The sequence below is a fragment of the Sturnus vulgaris genome, chromosome 13, assembly GCF_052056855.1.
Source record: "Sturnus vulgaris isolate bStuVul1 chromosome 13, bStuVul1.hap1, whole genome shotgun sequence".
NCBI lineage: Eukaryota > Metazoa > Chordata > Aves > Passeriformes > Sturnidae > Sturnus > Sturnus vulgaris.
The window spans coordinates 14,864,735-14,878,883 of record NC_142255.1 but is presented as its reverse complement, the minus strand read 5'-3'; the positions used below and the strand labels follow the sequence as shown (position 1 = coordinate 14,878,883).

The following is a 14,149-nucleotide window of genomic DNA, read 5'->3' as shown; positions in this document are numbered from 1 at the left end:
GGGCACGGGCGGGGGTCCCCGAAGGTACCCGCAGGTCCCCTCAGCGAGGGGGCAGGGGGAGGCAGCGAAGGGGGGGCAGGGGGAGGCAGCGCCCCCTCCCCCTCCCGGCTCCAAGGACATTTTGTTTTTCCTCCCAAGGACAAAGGACAATGAGGAGCCCGGAGTCTCCGGCACTTACCCGGCGAAGAGCAGCCCCGCTGGTAGGCACCCGGGGCCCCGAGGACGGGGCGCTGCTCCCGGCTCTCCCTGCCTGCGGTCAAGGGCGGCCCCGCGCCCGCCCGGAGAGGGAGCGGCGCGGGCAGGGCTCCGCAGCCCGGCGCCATTGCTGCCCGACCGTCGGCAGCCCCGCTCGGCAGCCCAGCTCGCCGCCCTCCGAAGCCCCGGAGCCCACAGAGTGCCGGGCCCGATTTGGCGCCCGGGAGCGGCACCGAGCGCGCTCGCCGGGCGTCCCCGGTGCGAGCGGCGGGGAGAGCGGCGGGAGACGGGCGGGAGCTGCGGCTGCTCCCCGGCCATCTTGTGCCGTGTGTGTGAGGGAGCCTCCGCCGTCTCCTCTCAACTCCTTGCTCCCCTCCCCCCGCACAACATGGCCGCCCGGTCGCTCCTCACTGCGGCGGGGAAGGGGCGGCACCGCGCGCGCGCCCCGCCCCTCCCCGCCCCGCCCCTCCCCGCCCTCGGCTGCGCGCGCGCCGCGCGCCGCTCCCCATTGGCCTTCCCCCGCCCGGGCCCCGCGCGCTCCGCCGCCGCGGCCTCCCATTGGCCCGTTCTCCACGCCTCAGCCGCCCCCCATTGGCTCCCGCCGCCTCCTCGCGCGCCGGCCGCAGCAGCCGCCCCTCAGGGGGAGGCGGGAGCGGGAGCAGGAGCGGCCGCCGCCCCCTCCCAGCCCCACCTGGCCGGGCCGTCCCACCTGTGCTGCCCCAGCGCAGCCTGACCACACTCGGCCCGAGAGCTGCCAGACCCCACTCCACAGATCTCCTCATGCCTCTGCCTGCCTGCACTGATACACGGCGGGGTTCAGCCCCTTGAGTTGGCTGCTGGCGCCCCGCATCTCACGGCCCCGTTTGCCGCCATTCCACAAACACCACCTCTGTTGCCAGCCCTTGACGTGAGCCAGGGACAGCTCACCCACCAGGTTCCCCACGGAGAAGTGGGGCCACGAACTCCTCTGTTCTGATGGGACACACCACTGTTGTACACCGTCAGCTCCAGAGCCTGGCTGGAGCACAGAGCCAGCACAATCCATCACCTGCCTGTCTGCCACATCAATCCCCAGTTACTGCTGCTCAGAAACAGCTCAGACGCACAAATAAAACTAGGTATCCTGCTTTATTCAGCCAACATCATAGAAACTCTCTTGTGTGCCAGCCTCACTAGGACACTGTCTCCTATTTTGACTACAGCCATGGAAACCAAAATGGAAAGGCATCCCTCACATTCCTGGTCACTGTCATGAATCCTGTCCCCAGTTATGGTGCTCCTCTGCAAGAAGCACACACAGCAAACATGACAAAACTGATATTTATACAGCAGGCACTTTGAATGATATGCGCACCTTTCACCTTCTTTCATTTGCACAGGTGGCTCCATTAAAAGCAGAAATAAATTGTCTACATCTCCCTTTTTCATATTAATGAACCTGGGTAATTATGACAGAATTAAACTAACAATACTTCAAATTATTATGGAAGGCCTCAGGATCACAGTCTGGCACTTGAGATCACACAACTGGACTTTGGTAACTCTCTCCTGAGTCCTGGAAAAACCACAAGGAAGTGGCCAGCTGAAAAGAATCAATCCCTACAATTTTGAGCCAAGAGATGTATTTCCTTCCAAAATACAGAGAAAAGCTGGCCTCGTGTATAGGATAGCAGGGGATATGTACTACTTGTAGACAGTGGGATAAGGTGTTACCATCTTCAGAGAAGGGATGGTGGTGACCCACATAAAGGTGCCACAGCACAGGAACCTCCAGTCAAGGAATCAGTGGTGGTATGAAAGAGCTTTTCACATGCTAGGATGCAGCTTCTCACTGAAAAGGGGCAAAAGGCTTTTTTTCCCCCTCTCACATGAAGAATTATTGACGTTCTGGTCTACAGAGACTATGGATAGCAGAAAGCCTGTTCTGTAATTTCATTCCCATTTAGCTTCCTGCAAACGCCAATCCTCTTGCTCTCAGTGGAACTGCTCACATACAACTATCTAAAGGTGCTTGCATGTACAGAACCCAGATGCTGTCCTCCTTGGAAAGCCACCAGCAATGAAAAAACGGGGAAGGATGAGGCAGGATCCAGATGAAAGCAGAGTGCAGCAACAGCACTTCTCTTTATGTCAGCATTTTCAGCCGATCCTGCGTGGTAAAACTTCACAGCAAGGACCAAGATTAGAAATTCCATGTACAATTTCCAGCCTTTCTCTTGGTTCTTCCAAAAACACAAGTATGTTTCTAGAAGAATATATGTGTAATCACTTGGAATAACCACATGAAAGGGAGAAAAGAGATCAGGACTTCTAGACATAATTGTGCCTTGTAAGAGTAGTGTGATTCCAGCCAGGAGAGTTTATGATTATACCTGAACAAGACGTAACCTGTGTGCTCAGACTGTTATCTGATTTTCTCTAACTATACCAGGCTGTCTAGTGTAATAGACTTTCCTCTTTAAAAAAAACCAAACCCTATCTACATTTATAGACAAATGTTTTTGGAAGTTCCTTACTCTATTGCTGCTATGTGTAACCAAAAAATTGCTCAAAGTCTAGTATCTTCATTAAATATGTGCAGCGCTGCTCTTTTGTTTCCTGGGCACCAAGACTCGAAGCAGTTCCAAAAAACCTTACACAAGTATCCGTGACCTCCTCTATTCCTTGGCCCTGAGCGAGTTGCATGGAGGTGAACACAAGTACAGTCACTCTCTGCAGAGCCATAGCTCCCCTCACACAGTGTTGCTGTTCCTTACCAGGAACAGTTTGCATTCATCTTCCTAATGAAACAGTGGAACAAAATTCTCATTCCTACTGCATCTGCAGTTACTCCATTTTTTTCCTCCTAAATTCAGCGTTTCTATGCTGCAATTTCCTCTATAAAGCTCATTCCTTCTCTTCTTTTGTGTATCATTAGATGAAACACTTCAGTCATGTTTTATGAACCTCATGTCTGAAAATAATGACACAAGTTAATGTTTCCATTACTAATTTGGGAACTATTTTCTGAGATTGCATCTGCGGCTGGAATTTCAGATGGAGGAACAGAACCTGACTTTCTGGTACTCTATTTTCTTCTAGAACCTTTCTTCCTTTCCCCAGACCCATGTTATTATCCCTTAGGGACAACATACAAAGGCACGCTGTGATCCCAAAGGGCAGTGTCCCTTCCCCACCTGTCCAACCTGTCCTCTGTGCCAGAGGACACTAAAAGATTGGTGAAGCAGTTTATTCTTTGTTGTACAGCATAGCCCACAGATCTCTGGAGACAAATATAATGGAAAGGCAAATATTGGACAAAATGGTTCAGTATTGTATCTGCCTTCTGAAGTAAAAAACAGGAGTCTGAACAAGACTGAAAGATATCACCAAACTTTTCTCCAAAACTCTCACTTTTCAGAAGAAATCAATGCAAATTTCATAGGCCCCAGGCCAAACGGAATAGTTTGGATTACTTGGACAGAGAATATTCAAACAGGATATGGAATGCCCTTTGAGCACAGCGAGCTGTTTGTGGGAGGCATTTAACTTCCTGTGAACTGGGTGTTTATAGAAGTTGTCACTTTGTCCTGAATCAAGCAAGGGTTCTATTTTCAGATTTTGTATGTAACCTGTGACATGGTGGTCATATAAACAATCTGTTGGGGTTTTTTTCCCCCTTCTGTTTCCTTCCTCAGTAATTCACTATTAAAATCACAGTAACTGCTCAGGTAGATACAAATTCACCTTCTAAGCATGGAACCACATTCCCTGTGTGACTGGTGAAGATGATTACGGTGTATTGATCTCAGCTAAAGCTTTTTGCTACTGTCACAAGACAAGCAATAAACCTACTAGCAGCAAGGTTAAAACGCAGTTCTAGCAATGAACTCGTGCTGTTTTCTGCTCCAAGTCTGGAACTGGACTGAAATCCAGACTTTTGCTCCAGCCAGTAATGAATAATTGCAAACACATAAAGAGAACTTTTGCATATGCCCTTTTTGTTCCTAGGCTTTAACACCGAAAACTGAGATTATGTTAATATGGGGGGTTTGCTGGCACTTTTATGGGGCTCATGTTCAGAACGAAGAAGCTTGTGAGCAGCAAGAAAAAGATTTATTACCATGAATAATTAGAAACAAATTCTTATCAGTGTTATAAACATATGGTAAAGAAAAAAATTTTCAGTCTAAGCCAAATCCCAGAGTTTTTTCAATTTATTCAAAATGAAGCCATTTTAACCAAGATTCAGCTCTTTCTATTCCTGCTTTCAAAGAAAAGTAAGTTATTAATAAAAAGTATGAACACGAAATGGAAGTCAGAAATAGATTCAACATATTTTGTGGGATTTAATGGTCTCTCCTAAGCAAAGTTTCAACTTGTTGGTCACAATGTATCAAAGAGTCAGTACTGTTACTGTACACTTGATCTTGTGGCCAGAGCTCAAAATTTAGATTAAGATCTCCTTAACAACCGACACACCTTGCTGTTTCAGTTTTGCATGAGTTCCTGTATACAATAAAGCAAATAACCGACCAGCAACTATTGTCTAGTGAGAGGATTAATTATTATGTTTTATATTAACTCCACTAGGGAATATACACACACAATTTCCTTGGGAAATCAAACCCACTTTTCTTAAGGAGGCTTGAGACTTGAAGCTCTTTGTTTTTATTACAGATTGTCTTCAAACTAACCCTTGTTGCTATCTTAACTGGATATAAGAAATAGAGACCATCTCAGTCGAGGTATTTATGCTGTATTTGGTATAACACACAGCTATGGCCTTAAATGGCAGCCTTTGAGGTATAAGAAAAGTCAGAAAGATGCAGCAGTCCTTATTTTGGTAAAATCTTATGAGAGTTTAAAACTCTAGACTGTTTCAAACTTAAATAATGTGGGTGATTGGATAATAATATGTTTAATTGCTTCTTAAAGTAAACCACTGGAGCTTGGAACAACAAATGTTTCATTACCCCCTTTTTTAGCCCCTGCTTCTTGTATGCAATGTTCTGTTTTCTCAAGGTCACCTTTTACGTGACAAACTATTCTGCTTGGCTTGGAAAACATTTAAAAGAGGACTGGGACATGGAAGAAAAATACTGAGCATTTTACCTGTCTCCACTTAGACACTGGAATTTATAAAAGTGTTAACAAGGTATTACATGTCTCCTTACATGAAAAAAATATGATGCAACTTTGCTTACTGCTGACATCACCTTTCAAAGCAAATAAGAAACTGAAGTGCACCTTCCCAGGGACGGTAATGCCAGAGGTAGAGCACACCAAGGCAGGTGCTGTGACCTGGCTTACACACTTGAACTGCTCTGCACTGATCAAGTTCTCTGCCTGGAAACTTGCAGGACTGGAACCACACAAGGATTAGACGTGGTGATAGGGTTTAAAATCAATTTAAAAGGTAGAAGCTGCAAGCAGTGTTCTTTATCTCACCATTTCAGCTGGAAATAAGTCTGCAGAGTCACAGGAGTGTTTTGTGGTCATTGTTTTATCAAGAGTTTATTTTTAAAACCCCCCAAAAACATCAGCACAATTAAGGGAGCCTAATCCCATCTTACATTTCAAAATAGATATTGTTCTCCCATTTTCCAATATGTTATGGAATTGTTACATAAAGAGTCAGAACAGTTTATAACTTTTAAGCCAAATCTTCAGAATATCTGCATTTTAAATGTATCTGCAAAACTATATTTTTAGAAGATATAGACAATGAAATTTTTTTTTGTAAGTTCAGATAATTTGAAGTTCTAGCATGATTACTTCCTCATACACATTTAAAGCTTATTTTCCAAAGGCATTTACTTGATCATCTTTGAAACTTATTTCCTGCAAACAAAAGCCTGTAAAGCTTGATTGCTTAAGTGTTTGAGGAATCAGAAAAGGGAAAACAGGTTATCACATATATGTGTTTACACGTCAAAATCAACGGAAAAAAATTCCAACTATAAGCTCTAATTTTTATTTTTACTCACTCTCCATTTGAGTTCTAGCGGAGACTTTGGAAAGTTATGATGATGATGATGATGATAACAACAACTATATTTTCTTGGTAAATCCCCTTGGAGTTTTGTGGGCAACGGGTTTCATACCAGCCTTGCAAACATAAGGAATTTCACTTAGATTGAAGAAGATAAATTACAGCTACTCTAAAATGAAAAGAAAAACAGCTCAGGTCTCCAGAACTGCAAGTATAGAACTGGGATTTTTATTTCAAGCAAGTTTCAAGCCTGTTTCCATAATGATCTTCATTCCCGTTTCCTGTGTGCAGGTAGCACTGTAGGGCATTTATTGATTGCTATATAAAAGTTGACAAAATGATGCATTATTCAGTAAATTGCCACATGCAGGGAAAAGAAACGGTACTTCTTCTGAAATCTTACAAGCATATACTTTTTTTATTTCATAGACAGTGTGATAAAGCACTGAATCACCCTGTTGTAATGCACCAGATATATAAAAGACCCCTTTTGCAGTGGCTCAAAACAAACTTTTTCCTATTTGTCAATACTTGCTAGATGTGGAGTCCAATCAATTTTTGCTGTAATGATGCACCAACACACTTGGATTAGAATTCACCTGAACAGAAACAGCTCCCGTGTCAGCTGATGAGCTGTTTCCCATGAGCTTTTATATTTTCTTCCTACAGTCAATTCATTATAAACTGGCTCCTGCCAGAGCTTTATCCAACTCAGAGAGCTCATCAGCCCAGGGACTAGAGCAGCACTCCGGAATTACCAGCTTTAACTGTTGTAGACAAGATTTTCATGCTGAAACAAATACGCCCCCTCCCCCGACAGAGCCGTTAAGGGGGACAATCTTAGCTTAAAACCATTCACAGTGCACTTCTTTTTAAATAGTCAAAGTTTTGTACATTGTGAGCTGTGCCAAAAAGTAAGCAGCCCTAGAAAACACTGTTGGTACATCCTGTCACAAAATTAGGTCAATGGCTTTTTGTGCAATTAAAGCAGCAGAGCAGATACAAGACATCTTGGCTGAGAGACACACAGTGCTTGATCACACCTGAAAAATCTGTCTGCCAGCTTCGTTGCCATTTCACCCAGAGGAAGATCCCAACAAGGTTCTATGTGCCCAAAACAAGATTTATTTTCTTCAAGATTTAATCATGCATCTAATCAGAATCCATCACCTCTCTCTACAAATGTGTCCTAAGTGTAGAAACATTTATTTTATTAACAAAAGCTGAGATTTTTATCTCTTCTTGCTACTCCAAACACATGGGGCATAAGTCATATGCCTGTGCCTTTAATTCAGGGCTGAGTAATTACATTTAGGCCCGTGGAATCACTCCAATATTTTCTTGGTGTCTAAACTGAATGTTGTCCTAAGGATTTGGAAGCACATGAAGTAAATTTTGGGATGAGTATGTATGGTAGTACTTGGAAAATGCAACTGAAATGAGCTAATCCAGTCTGTAGAAGGGAAAGAAAACCTGAAGCAGAGATCTGAATTTCAAGAGTAAAAGCAAGCACGTTGTAGCTTTGTATATACAGATATAATTGCATCACCATTCCTTTAATTTTCCCCAATACTTCTTTTTCTTTCATATTTTCATTAATAATGGCAAAAGAAAGAATATTAATTCTGCTAGGCACTTCACCTCCTATTCCTCTCCTTCAGTCTGCCTTTAAAACCTTTCTGTAAAACGGAATATTGACTATGAAGAGACAAAACTTTAGACAGAAGTAGAAGCAAATAGGTCAAAATAAAATGCTTTTAAGTGACAAACTATCTCAGATTTCCTAGCAACGAGCCACACATGCTACTGGTATTAACCAGTACATTTGAATACTCCAACCTAGGGTGTAAGACTAAGGAAACCATAGAGCACTTTGGGGAAAAAAATGTGTAGGGGGCATAAGTTTGTACACGTAGGAGCTAAAGGCAAATGCTTGAATAATTTACCATCATAACAAGCATGAAAATGAAACACTGTGACTTTAATAACTGGCTTTTTTTCTCTCCTCTTAAACTCCAATTATTAGGCTATTGTGCTCCAGGCTAGCATATCAGGTGCTGATAATGAACATTCAGGCACAGGACTTCTGCTGCACAAACGAAAACTGTTCTGCTCAAAAGATTAATAAAGGATTATCTTCTTGTATATACATATATACACACACACACACTGAACAGAACGAAAATTGTAACCAAAATTGGAATGTTGAAGTCTACTCAAGTTCTGTTAATAATGTGGAATTAAGTTTAGGAGAAAACATAACCTAATTAAGAGGTTCCAAAGGGCACATTAGTATTGCTGGGAAAGGGATTTTTATATATGGAAACTATTTTATGCTTTATATTATCATTATAATGCACAGTCTTAGACAAACAAACCAAGGATATGCATGAATGTCACACTAGAGCTCTTCACTACATTTATTGCTGCTGATCGGTGCACTACATCTAGGTTATGTTTGAACTGCAGATAGAATGTAACCTTAGGGAAGTAAAAAAGGGCAATCAAGAAAATAATGGTCGTGAGGTGGCAAGGAGGCTTTTCTGTAATAAAGCAATCACCGTCTCAAAGAAATCTTTGCAGGTGACAAGCTTGAAAAGGAACCTTTAGACCCAGAGTGAGGAGATCAAAGACCTTGCAAAATTCAGCTGCATATAACATGGAGGAGTCTTAAATATGACTAATACTCCTAGCAAACCTCGTTGGGATTTGAATACTGTGGCTGGAAGTTTTCAAGTCTTTTGTGAGCAGCTGAAATAACGATGGCTGCTTTCCTGGGAGTCAGGAAACACCCAAGTGTGCTGCACTGCTGCAGCATTCCCAATCCCACGCCACATTCCCGATTCCCACAGAGGCTGCAACATTTCCAAGCTGCACATTATGGACCAGTCAGCCAGCAATGAGATGCTCATTGATGGGTCAGCAAGGAAAGGGAACAGAGACCCTCTGCACTCATTTTGTAGCTCTTCCTTTAGCAGATGCACTGATTCATCTCTATAACGTACAGCCTTCCCCAAAGTGCAGAACCTCTAGAACATAATATTTGTTGAAACTGAGTATCAGATCAAAAGCTCCAGGCCTTCAGCAGCACAATTTCATGAGCTCTGCCTCCTTAAGAAGCTAGGGGAAAAAAATACAGCTACATGAAAAATAAATGAGCAGCTTTTCCTGACTCTGAAACCAGAAAATAATGACATGAAACCAAAATCAAATGCAGCACTATCAGCTGTATTCCCAAATGCCAGCATTAATTCTCCCTCTCCCAGCTCCCACAGACTTGTTAAACAAATGAGCCTGATAATGCATTTTGCAAGTGAAAGGCCTCAGAGTGGTAAAAAGTCAACTCCCATACCAAAGGCCCTTAATGAAAATGCTGCAGCTTACTCCAGGAGTCCTGCACCGAAGGGCATCAGCCTCAGCTCACTCCTGCCACAATTCCTATTTTCTCCTTTGATCAAAGAGCAGTTCTGCACCACTACCAATAGTCTGGGGTTTTAGATCAAAACTAGCATCTCAGTACCTGGAAGTCAAGTCAGCTCGAGTAAATCACAACAGGCCAGTTTCGTGTGTGCACAGAGCAGTTAGACCTTTTTTTTGCAGCAGGAAAAAAATCCTCTATTTAAATCATGCCTGATGTACCACATTTTCCCTGCACACCTGGGCTGGGCGTACAGCCACACTGTCACCCTGGCTGTCCTCCCTACACCCTTGGTGGCATTTCTGGAACCATGTACACCTCTTAAGATTTTGTGTCCCCTGGAGAGAGACCAGGTTTTGCTTGCACACTGTGATACCCTCAGGAGAACTTTTCCCTGGTTTTCCGTGCTTGTCATTACTTTTTTCCTTCAAGTCTATAAAAACGAAAGCCTTTGGACTGAACGAGGGCGAAGGCGGGATGAATAACCCTCCTGCTTCAAACCAAGGAGAAAAACCTTAAAACCCGAACTGCACGAACACAACATGTCTCCTCCCGCTGCATTAACGCCGCCTCACGAAATGGCGCCTGCCTCTGCAGACAGCTGCCTCAAAACGCCCACGGCTCCTCGGGAAAACAGAAATAAAACTTCTGTTTGTTTGGCTTTTTCCCCGCAAAGCTTTTATTTTTCTCTCTTCACATTCGGTATCTCCCGAGAGCCCTCTGCAAAGCCGAAACGTGGCGGGGAGAGTTCTCCTTCACAAAATGAATCACTTCTCCTTTCCCCTGGGCTTCGGGAGCCCCCCCGGGACTGCTCCGCACGCGGCCGTGGGGCTGTGGGCTCCAGCCCCTGCACACTGCAAAATAAATGTGCCGATTCAGCCGCTATCGCCACGATCTTGCCTTTCCAGAATTTTCTCCCTCCGCTTCCCAAATATAAAAGGAGTTTTTGTGCTGAACACGGTGACGGGCCCGGCGCAGGGCGCCATGTGGTATTTGGTTTCTCTACAGTACATGTTTTTATAATGAAGGGGGAAGGGAAGGAAGGGAGCTGCTCCTACCAGCATGCCAATAATCTGTTGCAAAAGGGCTGGAGCGCTCAGAGCCAATTAGTGCTCCAGTTAACCATTTAACTGCGGAAACAAAGCCGGGCCGAGCGATTCCAGGCAGAAAAGACGGTGTGGGCTCCCAGGGCATCGCGTTCGTACAGATTTTTTTCATAGATGCGTTTTTTTCCCTATAATACTTTCGATAGACAAACTGGCCACTGAAACTCCCTTAGATCACAGTATGCAAAGGTGGGACAGCTGTATCCTGCACACGTACACCACAATTTTAAGAGAAGCTGGATGAGTTTCAGGATCAGTGCTGGCCTGTGATGGAACGATAAAAGCCACTCACAGCAGGTGCATTTCTGATACAGATATCAGGTCCATGCAGATATCAAATCCATGCTGTCCATGGCGGGCTGGGAAGGGTCAGAGTTCTGTTCTGCCAGAGAATGTGTCACTGCAACATCTCCCAGCGGTGCTGCTGGGGGTGGAAAAACACCCTCAGATAGGACAAAGTCTAGGAAAGCAATGGCAGATTCTATCACCCTCTAAATGTGATGTCTCCATCATCCAGACAGCACTACCCTGCACCACTCTTGTTTTTTCAACTCCTTAACCGCATCAGAAAACGACCTCCCCCCCAAAAAAAGTTATTTTTATATTCTGCAGTGTAATAATTTATTATAAACCTTTAAAGCCTGAGGCCAGGCAGCTCGTGGCTTGTTGTGTGCCACTGAACAAGCCAGGGAAGAAGACGCACAGGGAATTCTCAGCCTCTATCTTTTTCTCTGGGGACAAGTCTGAACATTGCCAGAGAGCACAGACAAATTAGTCCTAATGCACAGCAACAGTAACCTGCTCCTGCTTGACCCAGCGGGTCAGGAAACCTATTTTTGTCCTCCTTTTTTATCCCATGACGTACCAGCGAATATTGGATCAGACTCCCAGGGATGACAGGAGGACCAGCAGAGTTTGTAGAGCTCAGTGAAGTGCCCAGGGTGCCAAAAGCAGGCTCTGCACCCCAGCTCAGCAGCCTTGGCAAGAAGCAAACTTTACATGCTTGGGCGGGTCTGCAGCAGTGCTGCAGGTCTGCTCCCACCCCAAGCAAGCTCTGCAGTGCACATGAAAGGCATATTCAAACATCACTACCTTTCCTAAAAGATGAAGTCAAATTTCCCTAGTCGCCATGGAGAAAGTCCAGTGCCTGTGAAAGTTGCAGGTTGCCCCGTCTGAAGTGCTGTACTGAGGCTGACATTGTAACACATCTCACTTTTAAGCTCTAGGAAGGATCCTGACAAAAATATAACTTCACATTCAAATTAAAAACACTGGGGACCAGAGGGAGGAAACATATGGGTAAGAAACTAGCAGATTATTTAGGCATGTGAGCTGTCAGAGCGCAGGCAATACAAAAGCTCCCTTGTTCCTGCTGCCTCCCACAGCTGCATTCACTAAATATATCCTGGGCTGAGAGCTGCATTTCTCCACCCCCTCCTCAGCCCAATCGCGTTTGCACAAACACCACCCAGGCCCCTTGGGACAGGCAGTGAGGCAGCAGCGATGCCCTAGTTACAGACAGCATAAACGACACGAGTGACTAGTCATGCCTGCAACGGGGTGAAATTGTTACATCCACACCTATTTTGTAGAGGGAGTCCATGTAGCTGATCCACATTTAACTTAAACCCAGGGTTGTTTGTCCTCTATGAGGATCCACCGCATTTGTGTGACAGAATCAATTACTGGAACTTATTCCCATCAGATGATTTTCAATAGTTTATGGGGGGGAAAAAAGCCAGAAGAATAGCCACCTCCATTAAAAAAGAATTCACTGAATCCATCTCCTGGCAGATATGGAAGAGAGCAGTGGTCTTGGGGATTGGCTGTCCCCCAGAGAGTTGTACCCAGTTTTACCTTCCATCAAATCTCTGTGGTGTATTGATTGATCATACATACATTTGGGGAAGGGAAGAAAAGATGTATCTGAATTTCCATAGCACTGAGGTGCTCCCCCCTCCCGATCTCCATTTGGCTCCTCGCATTTCTCCCATCCTCACTTTGCATCCTTTACCCTCACGGACACACCCTTTGGTCCCACACAACAAAACCTTGGTCCCAACTGCAGCCTTGAGACACTGAGCAGTCACAGCAAAAGAGAGAAAAGCTGCCCCTTCTCATACAGCGAATTCTATAGTAGATCAAATTGTTGCAAGGAAAAAAAAAAGTAATCTTCGTGTCTTTCCTCACTTCCAAGCTGTGAACCAGCAGGGATTTTGACCCTCCTGGTCTCTGCATCTTCCTTTCCTCACAGTTCCCCGTTTCTTCAACACCTCCAGTTCCACTAGCAGTGAAGCAAATTTGACAGAATCTGGTCAATTTTTCAAGCTTTCTCATTTTAAGAAGTCAGTGGGAGCACACTATCTTGCAATCAAACCTCACAGGAGGGAGAATTAAATATCTCATGCATGACCTTAATCCGTAGGATTTTGCAGATCGTTTCTCTTGTAATCTCAATACCCAGCGCTTATTAGGCATTCAAAACGTATCTGTAGCCCCGGAACATTTTGCGACAAAAGGAACTCAAATTCATTTTGATACAATTATGCAGTAACACCAGTCACATGCTTGCTGTGGAATAAATATAAATACTGGGCTTTTGGGAATAACTGGCAGATTTACAGTGTAAAAATAAAAAGGCAAAAAAAAAAGCTTAAAAAAAAAACCAACTCAAGAATGAAACCATCTATTAAATATGGAAAAAAGATCAGGTTTAGATGTCAAATTGCAGTCGAGGAAAATGGGACAATTATGTATGAAATCTTTTATAATTTTTTTTCAATCTGCAAAACATAAAAGAACTGAACTGATACTTAAGCATCTTCATAAAGCGAGAACTTAAATTTCTAAAGTAGGAATATCATTTAAGGCATTTAAAAACCTTTGAAATCAGATAATTCATTCACAAAATGGCCACAGGTCCCTAAGCTTAAATCGCTGAAAGCTAGAAAAGTTAGAAAACTGTGCTCTGGGTTTTGTGTCTTTCTAGCACATTTTTTTCTTTCTCTACTTTTCTTGCCTTCCTGAAACAAAATGACCTCAAAGGCTGCTCTAATTTTGTCGTTGGAAATTGCCTGTTTTAATTAGGGATGTTGCTGTTCAAGAGGCACACCCCGCTGCACTGCTGGTGCTGGAAACCAGCCTCGCTCCTGGGGACGGGCTCGGGGTTTGCCTGCCCTGATCTCCTGAGGTTTTCAGTATCCTCGGGATTTTGGACCACACGTGGGAAGATGTAGTCCCATCCCTGTGCTTTTAAGAAGGGAATACAAAATGTGAAACCAGATGTTAAACCTGAGCCCCAGAGAAGCCACAGGAGCGTGAGTTACCTTCAACAGCAGTGCAGCTCTAGAAGCAAACAAAGGCATAAGGGGTTGGAATGGAAGGTTTCATTCCTCCAAGAAGGCGGTGACTCACCCACATTCCTAACTACACAAACAAGGAAAAAGCCCTCCTGTG

General features: G+C 44.4%; 1 protein-coding gene across 4 annotated transcripts in view; it reads right to left on the bottom strand.

The window, feature by feature from the left end:
- The window catches only part of CHD2 (chromodomain helicase DNA binding protein 2), an 84,633-nt gene that overhangs the window by 69,849 nt on the left and 635 nt on the right, over positions 1-14,149 (bottom strand). The window contains exon 1 of one of the 4 annotated variants that reach the window (XM_088172641.1): positions 11,786-11,922. The exons of 1 other annotated variant lie outside the window; for it this stretch is intronic. The gene's annotated coding sequence lies outside the window, so the exon portion shown is untranslated. Of the gene's footprint in view, positions 1-178; positions 600-11,558; positions 11,583-11,785; positions 11,923-14,149 lie in introns of those variants that run through there. 2 more of the 4 variants (XM_088172638.1, XM_014888818.2) reach the window with 2 other exon arrangements.